The following is a 9,521-nucleotide window of genomic DNA, read 5'->3' as shown; positions in this document are numbered from 1 at the left end:
CAGGCTGGAGTGCAGTGGCATAATCTCAGCTCACTGCAAACTCCGCCTCCTGGGTTCAAGTGATTCTCCTGCCTCAGCCTCCAGAGTACCTGAGATTACAGGTGCATACCACCACACCCAGGTAGTTTTTACATTTTTAGTAGAGACGGGGTTTTGCCATGTTAGCCAGGCAGGTCTCAAACTCCTGGGCTCAAATGATCCGCCTGCCTTGGCCTCCCAAAGTGCTAGAATTACAGGTGTGAGCCACCACGCCTAGCCTTGAACGTATTTTCTGTGCTCAACTTGGAGCCCAAGAACTCTGCCTGTAAGAAGGGAGAACAGGAAGTTAGGAGGGAGCAAGCATCCACTTCCCAAGGGCAGCAGAGCCCAGAGGTGGGAGCCTGGTCACATGCACAGTTGCATTACTTTTCCACGCCCACTTCCGGCCTAGGCCTGCCTCTCCACCTCCAGAGTCAGAACTTGGGTGGAAGGAAAAAAAAAAAGACAACCAGAAACTCTCCTTCTAACAGCCTCCCTCTTGCCCTCAAGGCTGTGCCCAAAATGAATATCCCGCCTTGCTCTCGGGTCCCACCTCTCGCAGATACACTTAGTTAAGAAAAGCACCTATCACATCTAAGACTTCCAGCCTTGCCCAACATAAAAAAGTGTAAACAGCATCTTCCCAGTCCCAGTGTAAGAGGAAAGCCTAGGCCGGGAGCGGTGGCTCACGCCTGTAATCCCAGCACTTTGGGAGACCAAGGCAGGTGAATTGCCTTAGCTCAGGAGTTCGAGACCAGCCTGGGCAACATGGTGAAACCCCATCTCTACTAAAATACAAAAAATTAGCCAGGCATGGCAGTGTGCCACCTGTAATACCAGCTGCTCGGGAGGCTGAGACAGGAGTATCGCTTGAACCTGGGAGGCAGAGGTTTTAGTGGGCCAAGATCGCACCACTGCACTCCAGCCTGGGCAACAGAGCGAGACTCCACCTCAAAAAAAAAAAAAAAAAAAAAAGAGGAAAGCCTAAGCAGAGGGAAATCCATGCACCAAGAGTCTACCAATACACAACAAAGCAGTCATCTACTGGAAATCTCATCATTCCTAAACCACCACCAACACCCAGGCAGCCCCAGCTTATCTGAATGTTTTTAAGATTTCAACAAGGGAAGAGCTTTCAGAGCGGTTTATCACTTTGTGTAATAAGCATTGCCATGAAGAAATGCCCCAGGATTCCAAAAACACACCACCACTGACTTCAAGAAAGGCAAACTCAGCCAGGCATGGTGGCTCCCGCCTGTAATTCCAGCACTTTGGGAGGCCAAGGCGGGAGGATTGCTGGAGCTCAGGAGTTCCAGATCACCCTGGGCAACATGGTGAAACACTCATCTCTACTAAAATACAAAAAATTAGCCAGCCGTGGTGGCAGTTGCCTGTAATCCCAGCTACTAGGGAGGCTGAAGTAGGAGAATCACTTGAACCCAGGAGGTGGAGGTTGCAGTGAGCCGAGATCGAGTCACTGCATTCCAGCCTGGGCGACAGAGGAAGACTCTGTCTCCAAAAAAAAAAAAAAAGAAAGAAAGAAAGACAAACCTGAAAATACCCCTACCATGACCATTCTAGTTTCTCTCTGTTTCTCCAAGATTACAATCACAGTGGTCATGAATCAACTATCGCCAACAATCAAGTAGGAAAATGCCATAATTTCTTTCTCCTTTTAGAGATAGGAAACAGGAGGGCCAGGCGCAGTGGCTCAAGCCTGTAATCCCAGCACTTTGGGAGGCCGAGACGGGCGGATCACGAGGTCAGGAGATCGAGACCATCCTGGCTAACTCGGTGAAACCCCGTCTCTACTAAAAATACAAAAAACTAGCCGGGCGATGTGGCGGGCGCCTGTAGTCCCAGCTACTCAGGAGGCTGAGGCAGGAGAATGGCGTGAACCCGGGAGGTGGAGCTTGCAGTGAGCTGAGATCGGGCCACTGCACTCCAGCCCGGGCGACAGAGCAAGACTCCGTCTCAAAAAAAAAAAAAAAAAAAAAAAAGGAAACAGGAGCCCAGTGAGGAAATTAAAAGAGGTAGTGAGGTTTCACTTCTACACCTCCAAGGAACTCCACCTGAAGCTCCCAATGAGGGTAGCTGCAGCACTTAGGGATATTCTCAAGAAACCTCACAATATTCTTTCATTCATTTGCTTGTTTATTTGTCTGCAACTAAGATGTATGTTCCTGGAAGCCAACTGTGTCAGTCCTGCTTACTGCCAGAATCCCCTCACCGAGCATGAAAACGTTTTATCTTAGGCATGAAAATGTTTGCTCCTGAATTATTTGTTGGCATAGGAAGCTATATGGGCCAAAAAATTTAACACTTTCTAATTTTTAATGTAATGTAAATTGCACTAGAAAACACACACACCATACCTTATGGCCACACAAGTAAAGCTCTTATTTGAGTGTTCACTTGTCCCTTATAAGTCAAAAAAAAAATTTTTTTTGGGCCTGATCTCAGCTCACTGCAACCTCTGTCTCTCAGGTTCAAGCCATTCTTGTGCCTCAGCCTCCTGAGTAGCTGGGATTACAGGCGTGCGCCACCACGCCCAGCTAATTTTTGGATTTTTAGTAGACAGGCTTTCGCCATTTTGGCCAGGCTGGTCTCAAACTCCTGACCTCAAGTGATCCCCTGCCTCAGCCTCCCAGAGTGCTAGGGTTACAGGTGTGAGCCACTGCGCCTGGCCCCTTATAAGCCAATTTAAAAGAATAAACTTGGCCAGGCGCAGTGGCTCACGCCTGTAATCCCAGCACTTTGGGAGGCTGAGGCAGGCAGTTCATGAGGTCAGGAGTTCAAGACCAGCTTGGCCAACATGGTGAAACCCTGTCTCTACTAAAAACACAAAAAGTAGCTGAGCACGGTAGTGCACACTTGTAATCCCAGCTACTGGGGAGGCTGAGGCAGGAGAATGGCTTGAACCCAGGGGGCAGAGGTTGCAGTGAGCCAAGATCGTGCCACTGCACTCCAGCCTGGATGATATAGCAAGATTCTGTCTCAATAAAAATAAAAATAAATAAATAAATAAAAAAAACATAGCCAGGAGCAGTGGCTCATGCCTGTAATCCCAGCACTTTGGGAGGCTGAGGCAGGTGGATCACAAGGTCAGGAGTTCGAGACCAGCCTGGCCAAGATGGTGAAACCCCGTCTCTACTAAAAATACAGAAGTTAGCCAGGCATGGTGGTGGGTGCCTGTAATGCCAGCTACTTGGGTGGCTGAGACAGAGAACTGCTTGAAGCCAGGAGGCAGAGGTTGCAGTGAGCCAAGATCGCACCACTGCACTCGAGCCTGTGTGACAGAGCGAGACTCCGTCTGAAAAAAAAGAAACACAATAAACTTGGGCTGGGCACTGTGGCTCACACCTATAATCCCAACACTTTGGGAGGCCAAAGTGAGAGAATGACTCAAACCCAGGAGTTCAAGACCAGCCCGGGAAACATAGCGAGACCCGGTCTCTACAAAAAATACAAAATTAGCCGGGCATGGTGGTGCGTGCCTGTAGTCCCAACTACTCAAGAGGCTGAGGTGGAAGGATCACTTGAGCCTGGAAGTCAAGGCTGCAGTGAGCTGTGATTGTACCACTGCACTCCAGCCTGGGTGACAGAGCACAAGACTCTGTCTCAAAAAAAGAAAAAGAAAGAAAAGGAAAAACTCTTATTCAAAAGACACAACAGTATAAACAAAGGCAGTCAAGTTGCAGAGAGGATGAAGTCAAACTTAATACTAGAAATCAAAAATAACACCATCCATTCATTTAGATGGAATCACTTGACACAGTAGTTATTTCCCAATTCCAAAAGAGGTCAGTTTATTTCTTATCATCAAGATCCCACAGGGATTTAATGCCCCCAGTGCTGTCTCCAACAGGAAGGAAACCCTGACTTCCCTAGCTATTTCAGTTCCATAAATCAACAGTTTTTACCGTCCAGAGTTAGAAGCTGGGCAGTGTTTGGACCCACATGCCTTTCGGACCTGCCCACCAACAGATAACCACATTACATTACATCTAATAAATGTACCTAGATCAATATCATTTCTAACTATCCAAGGTTTTTTATTGCTGTAAGGATCCTTCAAGTAAAAAAAAAATAAGTTTAAAAAACTTCCTGTTAGATAGAGACGTGGTGGTGGCGCCACCATCCACCAGAGTGAAGTCTGTGGCACATAAGAGACATAGCATAATTTTAAAGGGGAGAGTGATCCCTTTGAAGTTGTTTACCTTAGTTCTTATATTTTAAATATCATAAATTTTGCTCCTTTCCCATGTAATGGAATAACTGTCCTTAAAAGAACTGAAAGAAATTTAAGATTGATGGATATTTATTTGCTTCAATACCAAAGTCAGGCCGGGCGCGGTGGCTCAAGCCTGTAATCCCAGCACTTTGGGAGGCCGAGACGGGCGGATCACGAGGTCAGGAGATCGAGACCATCCTGGCTAACTCGGTGAAACCCCGTCTCTACTAAAAAATACAAAAAACTAGCCGGGCGAGGTGGCAGGCGCCTGTAGTCCCAGCTACTAGGGAGGCTGAGGCAGGAGAATGGCGTGAACCCGGGAGGCGGAGCTTGCAGTGAGCTGAGATCCGGCCACTGCACTCCAGCCTGGGCGACAGAGCGAGACTCCGTCTCAAAAAAGAGAAAAAAAAAAATACCAAAGTCAGTGTATGTCTGTATATGTGTGTATGAAAGAGAGAAAGAAAGGAGAGAAGGAGGAAGAGAGAGGGTTTATTTCCAGGAAGAAAACAAACAAACAAAAAAAACCCAGAATCCTTTCTTCAAACGTAGGAGCAGCCCACCAGGGGCCTAGCTCAGATTTTCACCCATTATTTCCTCCTAGGTTTAGCCGTCAGGGGCAGAATGCCATCTGTCCCCATACTAGTAAGTGAAGAAGGCTGGGCCTAATTTACTAGCCATGATTCTATGGCTTTCATTAATTGTTAAGAAAAAAATCCTCTAAAAAAAAAATTTTTTTTAATGTCCTGTCCACTCCCCTCTATTCCACTGCCCCCCGACCCCTGCCCCAGCCTCTAAGCTGAGTTAGCATCTCCACAGCCCTCTGGGCCTTGGGAGCTTGAGGTGAATTCTGATCTCCTCGTGGGCACTAAGCCACACACTGGCCCTCTCAAAGTACTATTATTGTGTGGCGTCAAATGCCTTTGTACATCACTTTCCCAGTCTTTTGTCCCCAAATCTGATCTATTACAATGAAAGAACGGCTCTTCTTTCAAGGTTCTAAAGTGTAAGAACAGATCACTCACCAGGTAACTGCTGGACTCACTCACTCAAGCAGTCTCATAACATGCATATGATCCCTTAGGCGTACATAGTTCATCTATTTTTTTCTTCCCACAATTCTTCAAGTTCATTATAATCTTCTATCTTGCCTGTGGTCTAATTAGAGTAATACATCTCCCTACTTGCCCTTAATTCACAAATTACCCCATTTTACAGGGGGAGACGCCAAGGCCAAGAGAAACACAAACGCCCTGCCACACAGCAAATCCATCTCACATCTGGTATCAGAACACAGAAAACTCTTGCTAAGAGACTCAGTGGGGGAGTGGGTTTTCCAAGAGACATACCAAGTTTCTTTCTCTTCGGACATTTTTAGCCTTGGCAGAATATCAAGCGCTTTCTGGTCTGGAAGTCCAGGCCAGGACCCTAATCTCATGAGCACAACAAGCAGCCTTTACTGCACACCAACCCTGTGCCAGGAGCTGTGCTGTACGCCTCCAGTTTATTACCTGAGATTCGTTCATTCATCCATCTAGGAAGCACCTCCCATCATCAATAAGCACCCTGACACACATTCACAGCAATGTGTTCCCTCAAATATTTAATAACATGCCAATTTTGTGCCATCACTTGTCCAAGGTCACATAACTAAGAAGGGCAGCACCAGAATCTGAACTAGGTCCTTCTGACTTCAAAGTTGTCCATTCCCTTTTTAACATCCCATCTGCTGGTCCTACAGGTTTTATTAAAAATAATAGGTCAGTCGCAGTGGCTCACGCCTATAATCCCAATACCTTGGGAGGCTGAGGCGGGTGGATCACTTGAGCTCAGGAGTTCGAGAGTAGCCTGGGCAACATGGTGAGACCCCGTCTCTACCAAAAATACAAAAATACAGCCAGGCGTGATGGCATGCGCCTGTGGTCCCAGCTACTTCAGAGGCTGAGGTGGGAGGATCACGTGAGCCAGTGGGGCAGAGGTTGCAGTAAGCCGAGATCGCGCCACTGCACTCCAACCTGAGTAACAAAATGAGATCCTGTCTCAAAAAAATAAAATAAAATAGTAAATACGTGCAGGCACTTCCCTACCCTCAGGCACTTCTCTACCCTCATCTCAGTCCCAAGCTCCCCACCATCTTTCCCTTCCCCTGAGGGCAGTGCCTACAGCTGACCAGGAAGAGGCAGGAGAAGAGCAACTAATTCTGCAGCAGCCTCCTGCCTGGACTTGACTTAGCCCAGTAGCAGAGGGCCCAGGAAAGTCTCCAAGCACTTCTCCCCAGAAGAAAATAGCTCGAGTTGAAACTTGTGTCCACATGGTCCACCGACAGATTTAGAACTCAAATTATAGCCTCGGCAGGAGTCTTCACAAAGGACTCAAATTAAGCAAGACCCAGATAGAAAAGAACAGGAGAGACTGCCCTCAGTCAAACTGTAAAGTGAACTGCAGTTCCAGTGGAGTCAGAGGGAAGAACTTGTTGAAATGCTAAAGCAAACACTACTGCAGCCCATACTTCAGAACTCCACTTCAGTCAAACGCTCCCCACGTTTTTAGCTTGAGACTGGTGCGTGGACACGAAGTGGTTACAAGTTACTCAGGTTTCAAACTGAGTTCATTCCTGTCCTTTGGACCATCTCTCAATGCCAGCATTCATCTACTTGGGCTCCACAGAGCTCTGCGTTTGGCAAAGCAGATAAAATTAGCTACTGAACTTGGAATCCAGGGTGGGCCATTAAAAAAAGTACATGAGATGTGTAAACGCCACGTAAAAAGTTCCTTTTGGGCCAGGCCAAAATCACCTAAAACTTACAGAAATCCTGTCCCTTGCCTCCCTTCCCCTGTTTCTGGATCTAAGGTGACCCATTTCCTGCTTCTTGTTCTGTCTTTCCAACCAAAGTGGCCTATGAACTAGGGATCCTATTTGATCAAGGGTTGAATCAGGGGATCTTGGGAGAGAAAATGCAACAGGAAGAGATAAAGGAGAGTTTTCTTCTCCTTTTCATTTTGATGTTTTTCAGCAGGGGGAGGGAAAGTTAAGTTATAGTATGCAGAGGGAGGACTGAGGGATGGGACAGGAAGTGGGTCACTCCCACAGCTTGACAGTGTGATAATGGGGATACAATGTTTCTCTCTTGTCCCATTTGTCGTCACAAAGGCGTGACAACACTGTGATGGCCCCACAACTGGAAAATTGAGTAACTAAGGTGGTCATCTAGTAGCAGCTCCTGCTCCCCTAAATCTAGCAGATCTTAGAGGGACATGAGGAAATCATGCTTTTTGCCTCTCTGTCCCCGACTTTCCCCTCCAGCCACAAAATCCTCCAGGCCCCTGGAAACCGAAATAAAAGTCCAGAGAATACCCCTAGAGTGGCAACAAAGACTGAAGGAGGGGTACATTTCTGCTCTCTTCCTCCACAGCTGGGGGAAGTGGGTGCCACAGACAGAAAGAGGAGAAGCTTCATATGAGTGCTCCAAGGATAAATAAAGAGTTTCTCCCTTAGAAAATCAGGAGGAAAGCCTCTAGTAAGAGGGAATACTCTCAGGCAAGTGGGAGGGAACCCCCTGGAATTCAGACAGACCCCACAGAGAAGTGAAGAGATCCAGTGTCTCCCATCAGGAAAAGGGATATCTTGGAAAAGGGGAGACATACTTCAGAGACTTGAGGAGCCTACAGGAGTGGGATATCTCAAGTTAAGGGGAGATACCAGGGACCCCTCAGAAAACTGCAGTATCCATAGAGTATAGAAGAAATAGAAAAGTAGGATGCTGGTAAAGTAGGGGTATACCTCAAATAACTAATGATCCGGTCAGATGGGCATTTCAAAGAAGTGGGGGACCCCCTCAGGAAAGTGAAGGCACTCATCAAAAAAGTAGGGGGGCCAGGCGTGGTGGCTCACACCTGTAATCCCAACACTTTGAGAGGCTGAGGTGGGTGAATCACCTGAGGTCAGGAGTTCGAGACCCGCCTGGCCAACATGATGGAATCCCCTCTCTACAAAAATACAAAAATTAGCCGGGCATGGTGGTAGGTGCCTATAGTCCCAGCTACTCGGGAGGCTGAGGCAGGAGAGTTGCTTGAACCCGGGAGGCAGAGGTTGCAGTAAGCCCAGGTGGTACCACTGCACTGCAGCCTGGGCGACAGAGTGAGATTTTCTGTCTCCAAAAAAATAAAATAAAGGGGGACAAGTCAGAAAAGTAGGACCACAGCTCAGAGAAGCAGGGGTGGGGAGGTTCCTACAGAGAGGTAGGACTTCCTCTGAGAAGCTGGAATGTCTTCATAAAAGAGGGGTCCCCCAGGGAAGAAGGGATTCCCCAGGAATCCACAAAAGGTGGGGGATCCCTCAGAGAAAGTATAGCCTAATAGAAGCAGGGGTCTCCTTAGATGAGTGAGGATAGGGTCTTAGAGAGGCCAGGGCCCCTCAGAGAAAGGGGGGGACCCTCAGAGAGGCAGAGGGTCGCTCAGATGGGGATTCCCCTCAAAGAGGCAGGGGTCCCTCAGAGAAAGGGACTCCCCTCAGAGGCAGGGGTCCTCAGATAGGAGGGGGTCCCTAGGGAGGCAGGGGTCCCTCAAAGGGGTGGGTTCCTGAGAAAAGTAGAGGGACCCTCGAAGAAGGGAGTCCCCTCAGCTAAGCGGGAATCCTCAAAGAGTTGGGGATCCCCAAAGAAGGGAGTTAGTTCCTCTCAAAGGCAGGATTCCTCAGAGATGTGGGGGTTCCCTCCAGCAGGGGTCCTCAGAGAGGCAGGGGAGCCCCTGATAAGGGGGACTCCCTTAGAGAAGCAGGGTCGCCTAGAGACAGGGCTCCCCTCGGAGAGACGGGGGTTCCCTAAAGACGAGGTCCCCTAGAGAGGCGGTGATCCTCTAGAGAGACGGGGTCCCCTGGAGAGGTGGGGATCCTCTAGAGAGGTGGGGTCCTCTAGAAAGGCAGGGAGCCTCTAGAGAGGCAGGGTTCCCCTAGAGAAGCGGGGTCCCCTGCCTGGAGAGATGGGGGTCCCCAAGAGAGGCGAGGGTCCCCTAAAGAGACGGGGTCTCCTAGAGAGGAGGGGGGCCCAGAGCAGGAGGCTCCCCTGAGAGGGAGGTCCTGTGGAGAAGGGAGTCCGCTCGGCGAAGGTAGTGCGGGAGAAGCGGAAGCCCCAGAGAGCCCGGGGCACCGGAAGCCGGGGACCCGCCAGCGGCGCCTGCCCCTTACTCACCGAAGTTGCTCGGCGCCCTCGCCGACGGCGGCCGGGACACGGAACGACCTCGGGCGGCGCAGTCCGGTCAGGTCCTGTGGCGTCCC

The 9,521-nt window shown here is 49.1% G+C and overlaps 1 protein-coding gene across 1 annotated transcript in view; it reads right to left on the bottom strand.

Moving 5' to 3' along the window:
• Positions 1-9,515, bottom strand: part of GATAD2A (GATA zinc finger domain containing 2A) — a 128,256-nt gene extending 118,741 nt beyond the window's left edge. The window contains exon 1 of the mRNA XM_011925874.1: positions 9,436-9,515. The gene's annotated coding sequence lies outside the window, so the exon portion shown is untranslated. The remainder of the gene's footprint in view (positions 1-9,435) is intronic.
• Between the last annotated feature and the right edge of the window lie 6 nt (positions 9,516-9,521).

Source organism: Colobus angolensis, unplaced genomic scaffold (assembly GCF_000951035.1).
Source record: "Colobus angolensis palliatus isolate OR3802 unplaced genomic scaffold, Cang.pa_1.0 Scaffold66, whole genome shotgun sequence".
NCBI classification, from domain to species: Eukaryota; Metazoa; Chordata; class Mammalia; order Primates; family Cercopithecidae; genus Colobus; species Colobus angolensis.
This window is presented reverse-complemented; position numbering and strand designations above follow the sequence as displayed.